This window comes from Phocoena sinus, chromosome 8, assembly GCF_008692025.1.
Source record: "Phocoena sinus isolate mPhoSin1 chromosome 8, mPhoSin1.pri, whole genome shotgun sequence".
Lineage (NCBI taxonomy): Eukaryota > Metazoa > Chordata > Mammalia > Artiodactyla > Phocoenidae > Phocoena > Phocoena sinus.
Genome location: NC_045770.1, coordinates 109943089 through 109956896, shown reverse-complemented (window position 1 = coordinate 109956896; position 13808 = coordinate 109943089). Strand labels below are relative to the sequence as shown.

Genomic DNA, 13808 nt, shown 5'->3' with positions numbered 1-13808 from the left:
GACATTTTGGGTGGAGCTTCTTCTTTTTCCTTTCTTTTTAACGTTTTCAAAATATTTAATTCACCAAAAGGTTACTGCACAAAATAGCCTAGGGTGTGAGATGTCTTCACACCTACATCAAGCTGCTGGGAACAGAATAGAGGTGAGGGGTACACCTGTCACCTGTGCTCGGCAGGGTCGGCTTCACAGGTGAGGACGGCACGAAAGCATGAAAAGGGTCCCGACCAATCACCCGGCCCCACCGCGATTGACATCCTGAAGTGTCAGGCTAACGCGAGAGGCAAAATTAGAGCTGAGAAGCTCTCGACCTGTTCAGTAGTTAAACCGCACGGTGCGGCGTTCCAGGTGGGGTCCACAGGTCCCTGGGGGGCCCTGGAGGCTACACAAGCTGCATAACAAGACAGTGGTATATTACGGGTTGAATTGTTTCCCCCCAGATTCATATAGGATAGGGTGATGAGGGTGGGTCCTGACCCAACATGGCTAGTATCCTTATAAATAAGGGACATTTGGACATAGACATACACACAGAGAAGTCTAACCCGAACCTGAAGATGGAAGCAGAGGTCAGGCCGCTGCTTCTACAGGATGGGGAGCATCAAAGGTTGCAGCAGGGCTTCCCTGGTGGTACAGTTGTTGAGAGTCCGCCTGCCGATGCGGGGGACACGGGTTCGTGCCCCGGTCCGGGAGGATCCCACATGCCGCGGAGCGGCTGGGCCCGTGAGCCATGGCTGCTGGGCCTGCGCGTCCAGAGCCTGTGCTCCATGGCGGGAGAGGCCACAACAGTGAGAGGTCCGCGTACCACAAAAAAAAAAAAAAAAATTGCAGCAAACCACCAAGGCTGGGGGAGGGGCCTGGACCAGATGCTCCCTCACAGCCCTAGACGAGCTAACCCTGCCGACACCTGACCTTGGACTTCCAGCCTCCAAGACTGGAAGACAGTGAATTCCTGGTGTTTAAGCCGTGCAGGTTATGATACTTTGTTACCGCAGACTCGGAAGCTAACACCAGGTGAGCTGCCGTTTTCACTGGGCTCCCGTGGCACAGATGGCACAAAAGCCCCAGTGGGTGAAGCTGTTGGCTCAGCAAGGATCCCGGGGTGGCCACGGGGCAGGGCCCCCCGTCTTCCCCACACACTCTCCCAGGGAAAGAAGCGCTTTCAGCAAACGCTCCGAATTTAACTGACCTCAGTCTGGGCCGTGGTGCAAGCGTCCCGCTGCGCTGGGCTCGGGTGATGGGCGAGGGGTGAGAACCACTGACCGACGGGCCGTCGTTGTTCACACCGGGGTTCTTGGCAGACGTTTTCTCCAAAATGAGAAAAACAGCAGACAGTCTTCGTTGCCACGGTAAACTCGAGCTCTCTAGTGGGAATGAGAATTTTGGAACGTGCCAGCATCAGCAAGACGGCTTTCCGACCTGAAGGCCTCTCTCCGAGCTTGTGATGTTGGTGTGAGTTCCACGTGGACACGGAATGGGAGGCTCTGAACCAGCGTTTTCCAAACGACCGATGCGCCATGTTACAGCATCACGGCGGCCAGAGACCCGTCCACGGAGCGAGACGCACTGAGGGTCCCCGGAGCCCCAGTGAGCGGTGCACGGGGTGGGCTCCCGGTCCAGACTGCAACCGCCCCGAGAGACGCCACGGGCTGGGGTTTGGTGTCGGAGCAGAGGAGAAAGTCCGCGAGGATCCCAAAAGGCTGCTCATGTGCTCCTGCCTTTCCAGCTGCAAGTCTGGGCGAGGCCGGCTTTTCTCCGGATGCTTCGACCAAGACGACATTTCCCAACTGAACGAAGACAGACGCGGTGACGACGTCCAGCTGCCGCTGAGAAGCCTGACGTCAGGGAGGTTCGCAGAAACGTGTATTCATGCCACGCTTCCTACTGAATTTTCAAAAAACTATTTCTCAGAAATCTATTCTTTATGTGTTGAATGCTGGCTCCCCAAAATGCTACCAAGGGACAGATCGAGAAAGCTACATGGCTTAGCTACCTTGAGAGTCTTAGCAGGATCTGGGGGGCAAGGGTAAGGGGTGTGTGAGGTTTGGGGTCTGGATTAGAATTAGGCAAATTTCAAGACATAATTCGTTCAGGATTGGTGAGCACTTAAAGGGTTGGAAGTGAGTTTAGAGGATCAGCTGGGGTAAACCATGGTATAGATGGTTTCTACAAGTCTGTCATCATTATTTTAAAAGGAAGAATAAATGCAGGTCTTTAAATTTTCATAGTTTTATTTTCTAATACAGTAAATATGGATGGATAACACACATAAGTAAAAGTTCTTTGGAGGCCTTAGTAATTTTTAAGTGTTTAAAAGTGTCCTGAGGGGGCTTCCCCGGTGGTCCAGTGGATAAGACTCCACACTCCCAATGCAGGGGGCCTGGGTTCGATCCCTGGTTGGGGAACTCGATCCCACATGCATGCTGCAAAGAAGATCCCGTGTGCCACAGCTAAGACCCAGTGCAACTAAAATAAATAAATAAATGAATAAATATTTTTATAAATAAATTTAAAATAAATAATAAAAGTGTCCTGAGGTCCAAAAGCATAAGAATCATTGATATGGAATCTACTGGGAGACTGACAACCAAGGACAGAGACAGGAACTGGGCAAAGCTGGGGAGGGTGTTCTCTGCGACTGTCCCTGAGCAGAGACTTGAACTCGGCCCTCAGAAAAGGCACAGAAACCACTTTCACCTCTCAGATGGGCAGAGTGGATGCGGGCTGAGGCCCAGGGTACCACCAGGCCGTGCTGGGATGTCCCCAGAGGACACCCCCAGGGGTGTGGGGAGCGGGAGAGACAGAAGCTGCAGAACCCACAGGAGAGGTGCTCAGAGACAAGAAAGAGAGACCCCACTTCAGCCGCCAATCCAAGGTCACCTGTGCTTCTCACGAACTGACTACAGATCGGAAGTTCCCACGACCCCTTCCTCTGGTTGGATTCACTTGCTAGAGCGGCTCACAGAATTCAGGAAATCAGTTTACTTACTAGATTGTGGGTTTATTATAAGGGATATTAAAGGATATGAATGAACAGCCAGATGGAGAGATATGTATATAAGGCAAGGTTTGGAAGGGTTCCCAACAGAGGAGCTTCTGTCCCTGTGGAATCTGGGGCCTGGCACGTGGAAGGCCCCAACCTGGAAGCTCTCTGAACCCCCATCTTTGGGGTTTTCATGGAGGCTCCAACCCTCTAATCGTGGTTGGTTTCCCTGGCAACCATATCCCCATCCTTAGGGGATTTCCAGTAGTCACCTCTTACCATAAACCCAGTAGTGGTGGAAAGAGGCTTGTTATGAATAACACCCATTTCACTTCGTGGCTCTGAGGGATTTCGGGGACTGAGGCCAGAAGACCAAATATTGTAACGAAAGATGTTCCTGTTACTCAGAGCAGGGCTCTGGGAGCTGCCTGCCAGGAAACAGGGACACAAAGTATGTACTGATTAGAAATCACAATATCGTATACGGTTGTACCATGTGTCTTTTATCCATTCATCCGTCATCAGACACCTGGGTTGATGCCAACTTTTAGCTGTTGTGAATGATGGGTGAACATGGGTGAAGACAGAGCTCGAGGCTCTGCTTTCAAGTCCTTTGGGGATTGTGGAAGGAAAATGAAAGCGGGGTGGGGTTTGCTAAAAGCACACGTGAAAATTGAGCCGGGGAGCCATCGAGGTAGCGAGGCTTATGCACATCTCAGCCTGGATGGAATCGGACCGTTTGACCGCTCGCTGTCCTCATGCAGACATCAGAGCATCTGCCAGAAACTCACGTACTTATTGGACCCTCACCCTAGGATAACTCGTGATTCCTTAAGGACAAATATTCCCTGACTCACGCCAGCGTCAATCAGAATTCTCAGCAGACAACTTCACAACCTGGTGGCTTCTGCCTTTATAAGGCCCTGACTCTCCCTCTTCCCCAGAACACTCTTTCAGTTTTACCCGAGTCTGTATCTCCTGAACTGCAACCTTTAAGACCCACATAAACTCTCTTTTCTAATTTGCAGCTTCCTGCGCTGTTTTTTGGTCGACAGGATACTCCCAGAAGTGGGATTGCCGGATCGTGTGGTAGCTCTATCTTTTGTTTTTTAAGGAAACTCCATACTGTTCTCCATAGTGGCTGAACCAGTTTACCTTCCCACCAACAGTGCAAGAGGGTTCCAATTTCTCCACGTCCTCGCCAGCACTTGTTGTTTTCTGTTATTGTGAGAATAGCCGTCCTCATGGGTGTAGGTAATATCTCTCTGTGGTTGTAGTTTGCGTTTCCCTGGTGATTGGTGACGTCAGACATCTTTTCATGTGTTTATGGCCACCTGTGTGTCTCTGGAGAAATGTCTAGTCAAGTCCTTTGCCCATGTTTGAATCGGGTTGTTTGGTTTTTGTTGTTGAGTTTTAGGAGTTCTCTATACATTCTGGATATCAATCCCTCATCAGATATAATGATTTGACATTTTTTTCTCCTGTACTCATGAGTTGCCTTTTCTTTTTTTTTTTTTAAACATCTTTATTGGAGTATAATTGCTTTACAATGATGTGTTAGTTTCTGCTGTATAACAAAGTGAATCAGCTATACATATACATATGTTCCCATATCTCCTCCCTCTTGCGTCTCCCTGCCACCCTCCCTATCCCACCCCTCTAGGTGGTCACAAAGCACCGAGCTGATCTCCCTGTGTTATGCGACTGCTTCCCACTGGCTATCTATTTTACATTTGGTAGTGTGTATATGTCCATGCCACTCTCTCTGTCTTCGTATGGGTTGCCTTTTCACCCGGTTGATTGTGTCCTTTGATGCGAAGTGTTAAATTTTTTAAAATTAATTAATTAATTTATTTTTGGCTGTATTGGGTCTTCGTTGCTGTGCACAGGCTTTCTCTAGTTGCGGCGAACGGGGGCTACTCTTTGTTGTACGGGCTTCGTTGTACGTACTCTTCGTCCTACGTTGCTGTGCACAGGCTTCCCATTGCAGTGGCTCCTCTTGTTGCGGAGCACAGGCTCTAGGCGCAAAGGCTTCAGTAGTTGTGGCGCACAGGCTTAGTTGCTCTGCGGCATGTGGGATCTTCCCGGCCCAGAGCTCGAACCCGTGTCCCCTGCATTGGCAGGCAGATTCTTTTTTTTTTGCGGTACGCGGGCCTCTCACTGCTGTGGCCTCTCCCTTTGTGAGCACAGGCTCCGGACGCGCAGGCTCAGCGGCCATGGCTCACGGGCCCAGCCGCTCCACAGCATGTGGGATCTTCCCAGGCCGGGGCACAAACCCGTGTCCCCTGCATCGGCAGGCGGACTCCCAACAACTGCGCCACCAGGGAAGCCCGGCAGGCAGATTCTTAACCACTGCGCCACCAGGAAGTCCTGAAGTGCTAAATTTTGATGAGTTCTGAGGCAGGAGGTAGACAGGCCCCCGGCTGAGCAGCTGGAGTCTGTCCCCTGTGGACAGATACTCCAAGATAAAGAGAATGGCTGGAGCGCAGAGGAGCTGAGTCCTGTCCAGATAAGAGATAAAGACCACACATTCCTCATTCTCGAGGTCCAGGAGACCTTCCTGACTCCACACGTGCAGAAAGGCTCCTCAGGGACCAAAAAGGGAGGGGGCGCCACCCCATAATAGGTGATGTCAACCTACCCACATGACTCTGCGCCAGAATCCATCTTGGCTAAGAGATGCGCACACAGGGGAGGAGCCTGAGATAAACCAAATACAGGCTCAGAGCCAGGCAAAGCAAGATGACTGACCAGAGGAAACCCGGAAGAAATGCCCCATATAAGTGACTCAAACCACCACGAGGGCATGACTCTCCCTCTCCGCCCGCCCGTGTGTCTATCCACACGCACTCTTTTTCCTCCTAATAAACACTTTTCTGTACTTTCTGTCTCTTTGTTGAAATTCATTTCTACAAAGCAGACAAGCCAGGGCCTTGTCACTGGCCATTGGCCCTCATTGTCTAGTGGTTAGGATTCCACACTCTCACCGAGATCCCGCTTCAAGCCTCTGCAGGCCGAGGCCACCTGAGATCACCTTTTTTTTTTTTTTTTTTTTTTTTTTTAATTGCCTGTGCTTTTGGTGTCATATTTAAGAAATCGTGGTGCTCCTGTATTCTTGGCCCGTAGAAACTGAGAAAAAAGAAATGTTTGCTGTTTTAAGCCACTCTGCTCCAGGACAATATCTTAGGCAGCGTAGACAACTGAGCTCTGGTTCCGTCCATCACTGTTACGATTGGCTCACCTTCCACACCCGCCCTTGCTCACCTGACTCAACCCCCCCACCCGACCCCTCCCCCAGGACCTGCCCTTGTCGCCTCATCGCTGTGTCCACACGGCCCTCCTCTCCCCGAGCAGCTCCCTTTCCCCCACTGAACCCCAGAGGTTAGATCCACCTTCCGGCCCGCCCATACCTGCCCAGAAGAGCCGGGAGGCTGCACCCACCAGCCACGCCCAGGTCTGCCCCATCTCACCGGCCCACACCCCGTCCCCTCCCCCAGCGCCCCCACCGTCTTGGCTGATGGACTTGCTTCCTGCAACATCCCTGAGGGTGCAGAGTGGTCTGCAGAGCCACCCCCCACCCCCTGTGCCACAGCCGTCTGCCCACTGCCTGTCTCTGCCCAGATTACTGCCCTTCCTCCCACCACCCCTGACATCCTATCTGGTGACAAAGGCCACGCTTGCATGCATGCCCTGGATCCCAGCGCTCACTAGCCCTGCTCCCTTCACAGCAGACCCCCGAAAGCCTCGAGGGTCCACCCCATCCCTCCTTCTCCCTCCCACCCTCCACTGCAGCTGCCCTGGGCAAGGTCAGCACTGAGGTCCCAACTGGAGGCCACACCCCAGGCCCTAGAGTGCCCCTCCCCCACCCCAGGGCATCCAGTTCTCCAGAAGCTCCTCCCAGGTCCAGGCTCGACCTTGCCCTGGGCCCTGTCCTTCTCCATCTCCTCCCCACCCCACCCTGGGTGGTCCCTCTAGCCTCCAGGCTTCAGATGCCCCACTCAGCTCCCCTCAAACATGTTTCTCCAGCCCAACCCCTGCCCTGAGCTCCAGACCACTAACCCCACTGCTGCTTCGCATTCAGCACCAAGACCCCCCAAACCAGAGACCCCTGCCCCCACCTGATGCCCTCCCTCCCCGACAGCCTGCGGGACTGCGGCAGCTGGCTGTCCTGGTGTTGCAGCGAGGGGGCCCCTTCCAGGGCCCGAGAGTGGGCTCTTGTCTAACACCAGGGAATGGATTGTCTGAGGAGACACACGTGCCAACAAAGCAAGAGACTTTATTGGGAACGGGCGCCCGGGTGGAGAGCAGCGGGGGTAACGGGGTGAGGGAGCCCAGGAGGACTGCTCTGCCACGTGGCTCGCAGTCTCGGGTTTTATGGTGATGGGGTTAGTTTCCGGGTTGTCTCTGGCCAATCACTCTGACTCAGGGTCTTTCCTGGTAGTGTGCCCATCGCTCAGCCAAGACAGATTCCAGCGAGGAGGCTTCTGAGAGGCTGGTAGGACGTGTGGACTGGAGTCTTCTCTCTCCTTTTGTCCTTTCCCGAGGTCTTCCGGTTGGTGGTGGCTTCTTAGTTCTGCATTCCTTACTAGGACTTCCTGTTGTAAGATAACTTGTGCAGGTGGTTACTGTCATGCCTGGCCAGGGTGAACGGGCAGTCAGTGGCTGCCTAGAACATATCCTCTCCCCACCGTGCACCCACTCCATCATGACCAACTTCTGGTCCCTGTCCCTGCCCCCAGGGAGAGCAGTGGCCCCTCACGGCTTCCAGCTTCCACTCTTGCCCCTAAGTCTGCTCCCAACACAGCACCAGAGGGACCTTTAAAACCTGAGTCCTATCCCTCCTCCGCTCCCAGCCCCCCAGGCTCCTGACACGAGTCTTCAGGGAGGACCGGGACCCCCCCACTCCTCCAGACCTCAACCTCGTACACCTCTTATGACAGGGGGCGACTCTGGCCTAGGGCCATTGCACTGGCCGTGTCCCATCCGCAGCGCCCTGCCCGGCTCTCCCCAAGACCCTGGCATCTGCTCAAAGGCCAGCTTCTCAGGGGGGCCTTCCCTGATGCCCCCACCACTCACAGGCCCACGGCCTCTGCCCCATGTGCTCCTCGCTGGCGTCTAGGCAGCCACTTCTCTTGTCCCTGCCACCCTCTCTTTGCCTCCAGGCATCCAACTGGCTTCCCAGTGGACGGTGCCATGGCCCTGACTGGGCCACAGGACAGTCCTGGTGCTGCTGGAACAGGAGTCCTGGAGCTCTCCCTGTACACGCCGGCCCGTACGGCCGCAGTGAGGCTGGACCTCCCCAGGGCAGCCTCCTGCCCACTGACCCAGCCTGACCCTTGGCCTGTCCCCAGGGATCATTGGGGTGGGCACCTGGGTGGGGACCCCTGGGGGGCACCAAGGCTCCTGGGAGGTTTCCTGCAGCCCATGCAAGAGCACCTTGGGGTTATCCCTACCTTCCACCTCCTGGGAAGGGGCTGAGCCAGGCACCGGGCCCCCTCTGGAGCAGTCAGAGCCGGCCAGCCGGCCCCCCGAGGCCCTTATCCCCAGCCCCCACTCTCGCTCCACACTTCGCTCCTTCTGTGACCCTGAGGCTTTAGCTGTACCTCGTCTCCCCAAACTGACACCTGCCACTGGCCTCACGCAGCCACCGGCTGGGTTTGCGTTAGAGCGTCCATGTAGTGATACAGCACCTGTGGGTTTTCCAGGCTCCAGAGGCCCCCTTCCTGAGCCACACCAGCACCCTAAGGTCATGGGGTCGGTGGAGGGGGGCGTCAGCCATCACTCCTCACCATCTTCACAGCCACCCCCTTGCTCCTGGCCTCCTGCGGGGCACACTCTCGGTCCAGGCCTGGCACTGCCGGCCTTCCAGCGAGAGTTCGGACCCGCAGAGCAGCCCGAGCCCAACATACGTGGGAATCGAGGCTCTCAGTGCCCCTGGGATGCATCCGGTGACTGGCAGTGTTGGTAGTGATTTGGGGGTTTTAATGGCAAAGCCGGTAATCATGGAGGATGAGGGAAGCTGTGGATGGTGTTTCAGGTTTGCACACAGATGCATCCCACCTTCTCTGATTCAGTGCATGGTAAACACCAGCCAGGGTGCAGTTCCCTGGACATCACAGCCCTCCACATTAGTGTCAATGAAAAAATTAATCAATAGTCAATCTAAGAATGACATAGAAAAAGAAACTGTTTGAGCCAATCTGAGGATTATAACCCAGGACACAGTCTTTCAGAAAGCTCTGAGGACTGTTCCGCCCATTAAAGGTCAAAGCACAGTTAGACCTCTTGAAACTTGAAACTTGAAACTTGAAACTTTGGCTCAAGTTTTTGAAAAAAGGGTTACATGATGTGTTGACAGTTTACACAACCCAGATCTGCAAGGATAAAGCGTACGGAGCAAGTAATGGGTCATGGGTGACCCTTTACAGGGTTAAGAAGGAATGTGGTCTCCTGAGGAGGTCTGGTTAATGCAAAGGCACAATGCACCTTAAAGGGGAGGGAGGAGCCCGAGCAGGTGGAGAAGAGTTTTATCTTTAAAGTTTCTTGTCCTGCCATAAAATATAAATTGTATTTCATCACAAGGTTGGAAGGAACTTCTGGTGTTCCCTGAGTCATCACGGTGTCAGGGGCCAGGTTCCTCGGCACCTCCCTCCTGGCCCGGGTCCCGCAGCGCCTGGAAGTGACCATGGCCCCGGGAGTCCCGGCCTGGCCAGACCCCCTCCCCCTGCCTGGCCCAGCTACTCGTCTGCACCTCTGGGAAATGGGCCACCATCAACTGAGATTCAGCCCACAGAGATCTGAATTGTGCTGAGGACCTGGCTGAGGCCGAGGAGTCTCCCCTTTCCCCGCTCCCCTGGGTGGGGCCCATGTGGGAAAAAGGCAGAGAGAGGGACCCCTGGAGAGACGTCCCGCCAGGCAACTGCCCGGCAGACTCTGCCCCACATCTTTGCAACCTTCCACCCCAGGATGTCTTGTATTGGGAACCAGCAGATGCCAGGCAGGTGTTGTTTCCGAGGGTCTGTATTTTGTTGTGTTTTGTTCCTTGTCTACTCTGAGTGACCACTGCCCTTTAAATATACAGAGCTGAGGTTCTCAGACCCTGGCCTGCACCAGCATCAGCAAGGCCTTGCGGGCGGCCGGAAAACAGACTTTTCAGACAGTTCCCAGGGGGAGGTGGTGCTGGTGGCCCTGCCTCACTCCGAAACCTCGACTGGAGAACACTCGCACCACCCCAGGAAACTCCCTGGTCCCCCTTCTGAAACCAAGCAGGACCCTGCGGGGCCCTCCCGGGTACAAAAGCCCCTCTGTGTCCCTCATTTCTTGTTTGTAGAAAAAGGCTCTAGCCTCCCAAGCCCTTCCTGAGTTCAAAGAGCAGGGATAGGCAGTTACTAATTAGGGAAGTGAGGGAGAAGCAGGTAAACAAGAAAAGTAGAGACAACAGTCAGCTCAGGATAAAACTGAACCTTAGCTCCTCCTCAAGGGATTTTCACCACCATCTGATGGAATTCTTTGAGTTGTTCTTCAGGAACTAAGACTCTCGCAACCCGGGTGGATGGTGACTTACTTGCAGACCACAAGCTTGTAGACCCCAGACTGGTTGGAACCAGAAGGTTGATGACTGAGATTTCTGAAATGTCACCCTGTTACCTCATCACCAACCAATCAGAAGAAAGTCCACGCGCTGATCTGGCCCCCGGAGAGTTGCGGTCTTTGAGCAGGAGCTGCCCGTTCCCTTTGCTTAGCCCTGCAATCAACGCTGTACTTTCCTCCATCAGAGCCCCGATCGGCTTTGCTGCTCAGCAGGAGGGCAGGCCCAAGTTCGGCCGGATAACGCTTTTGCTCCTTCTGTTCTGGCCTCCCCTGAGTCAGCCACTGTGGGGACTGGTATTACCATGAGCAGTCAGCCCGTTCTGGAACTTTACAGAAATGGAATCTTTAGTGTCTGGCTCCTTTCACTCACCAGAACACTTGTGGGATTTTTCTGAGTTGCTGCAGGGGTCACTAGCCCATTACTTTTCATGGTCAGGTAGCTCCCCGGCATGGAGCTTCTGCTGATGGACATTTGGGTTGTTTCCAGTTTGGAGCTTTAATCAGTGAAGCTGCTGTGATTATCTGTGTGCAAATCTTTGTGCAAATGTTTTTCACTGAGGAGTGAGAGGACTGGTTCACATGCTTAACTTTTTTTTTTTTTTCCTGACCATGCTGCGAGGCTTGTGGGATCCTAGTTCCCTGACCAGGGATAAAACCCGTGCCCCCTTCAGTGGAAGCGTGGCGTCCTGACCACTGGACTGCCAGGGAATTCCCAGTACATGCTTAACTTTATGAGAAAACACCCAATTGTTCTCCGAACAGTTCTTTTTGTGCCATTTTGCATCCCTAACAGCGGCATGTTCATTCCAGTTGCGCCACATCCTCACCAGCACTTGGTATTGTCAGCTTTTTAATTTTCACTATTTGAGGGAGAGAATGGAGACATCTCATTGTGGTTTTGATTTGCATTTCTCTGATGAATAGAATTTCTCTTCTTCTGTGAATTGTATTTCCCATTTTTGCATTTTAGTGGAGAAACGAAGGTCCTTTCAACGAGTGATAAGACAAGTGGGGAAAAATGACTCTTGACATCTACCTCATAACACAGACAAAACCAATTTGAGATTCATCAAAGACCCTGACATCAAAGCCAAAACTGAAACGTCTCTAGAAGAAACCATAGGGGGACTTCCCTGGTGGCGCAGTAGTTAAGAATCCGCCTGCCAATGCAGGAGACACGGATTCGAGCCCTGGTCCGGGAATATCCCACATGCCGCAGAGCAGCTAAGCCCACGCGCCACAACTATTGAGCCTGTACTCTAGAGCCCACGCGCCACAACTACTGAAACCTGCGCTCCTAGAGCCACTGCAATGAGAAGCCCATGCACCGCAACGAAAAGTAGCCCGTGCTCACCGCAACTAGGGAAAGCCCACAGGCAGCAACGAAGACCCAACACAGCCATAAATAAATAAATACATAAATAAATTTATTAAAAATAAAGAAACCAGGGGCTTCCCTGGTGGCACAGTGGTTGAGAGTCCGCCTGCTGATGTGGGGGACGTGGGTTCGTGCCCCGGTCCGGGAAGATCCCACATGCTGCGGAGCGGCTGGGCCCGTGAGCCATGGCCGCTGAGCCTGCGCCTCCGGAGCCTGTGCTCCGCAACGGGAGAGGCCACAACAGTGAGAGGCCCGCATACCGCAAAAAATAAATAAACCATAAGAACATATTTTTGTCCCTTTGGAGTACACAAAGACTTTTTTTTTTTAAGAGAAAATACAAAAAAAAGCACTAACCATAAAATTAAAAACTGATGCATTAAACTTCAGCAACATTAAAACTCATCAAAGACACTGTTAAGAAAATGAAAAGGTAAGCCACAGACTTGGAGGAACACATCTGACAAAAGACTTAATCGAGAATATACAGAGAACTCAATTCAGAGAAAGAAAGACAGCCAATCTCATAACAGCCAGCAGTTACATTTCCTATGACTGATTTCGTACTTAATTCTCTTGGGACACCTTCTGTTGATGAAAAATTAATCAGTTGATCTAAGAAAGAAATGGAAAATTTTATCTGAGCCAAATTGAGGATTATAACCTCAGGAATAGTCCCTCAGAAAGCTCCAAGAACTGTTCCACCCATTAGAAGTCCAGGCACAGTTTTACAAGTGTTTTGAGACAGAGGGCTGTATATTAAATGATGTATTATCGACAGTTTACACGATCCAGACCTAAGTGTCATTGTGGCCCCTTACAAGGTCAAGAAGAAATGTTATCTTTTAAGGAGTTGTCTTGCTGATGCTAGGAGAATGTTGTTCTTTATGGTTGAACAGGTATTTCTTTCTTTTTTTAAAAAAAATTAAATTTTTGGCTGCGCTGGGTCTTCGTTGCTGCGCACGGGCTTTCTCTAGTTATGGTGAGCAGGGGCTACTCTTCATTTTGCAGTGCACGGGCTTCTCATTGCAGTGGCTTCTCTTGCTGTGGAGCACGGGCTCTAGGCACGTGGGCTTCAGTAGTTGTGGCGCACAGGCTCAGTAGTTGTGGCGCAGAGGCTCAGTAGTTGTGGCTCATGGGCTTAGTTGCTCCGCAGCATGTCGGTCTTCCTGGACCAGGGATCGAACCTGGTGTCCCCTGCATTGGCAGGTGGATTCTTTCTTTCTTTATTTATTTTTGGCTGTGTTGAGTCTTCGTTGCTGCACGTGGGCTTTCTCCAGTTGCGGAGAGCAGGGGTTACTCTTTGTTGTGGTGCGCGGGCTTCTCATTGCGGTGGCTTCTTTTTTTTTTTTTTTTTTTTTGTGGTACGCGGGCCTTTCACCGCTGTGGCCTCTCCCATTGCAGAGCACAGGCTCCGGATGCGCAGGCTCAACGGGCCCAGCCGCTCCGCGGCATGTGGGATTTTCCCTGACCGGGGCACGAACCCGTGTCCCCTGCATTGGCAGGCGGACTCTCAACCACTGCGCCACCAGGGAAGCCCGCGGTGGCTTCTCTTGTTGTGGAGCACGGACTCTAGGCACGCAGGATTCAGTAGTTGTGGCTCGCGGGCTCTAGAGCGCAGGCTCAGTAGTTGTGGTACACAGGCTTAGTTGCTCCGCGGCATGTGGGATCTTCCCAGACCAGGGCTCGAACCCATGTCCCCTGCATTGGCAGGCAGATTCTTAACCACTGCGCCACCAGGGAAGTCCCTGAGCAGGTATTTCTGCCTATGGGGGAGGATGGTCCATGCATAATGCAGATACACAATGCACACTGAGGGGAGAGAGGGGGCCAAAGGGCAGAGAAAATTTTTCATGTTTT

At 52.8% G+C, this 13808-nt stretch overlaps 1 long non-coding RNA gene across 1 annotated transcript; it reads right to left on the bottom strand.

Annotated features, from left to right (window-relative positions):
• Nucleotides 1-7236: 7236 nt before the first annotated feature.
• Nucleotides 7237-10577, bottom strand: LOC116758011. Its single transcript, XR_004351126.1, has 2 exons — nucleotides 10545-10577; nucleotides 7237-7614 (listed from the first exon to the last, which is right to left on the bottom strand). It is a non-coding gene; the product is annotated as an uncharacterized LOC116758011 (long non-coding RNA).
• Between the last annotated feature and the right edge of the window lie 3231 nt (nucleotides 10578-13808).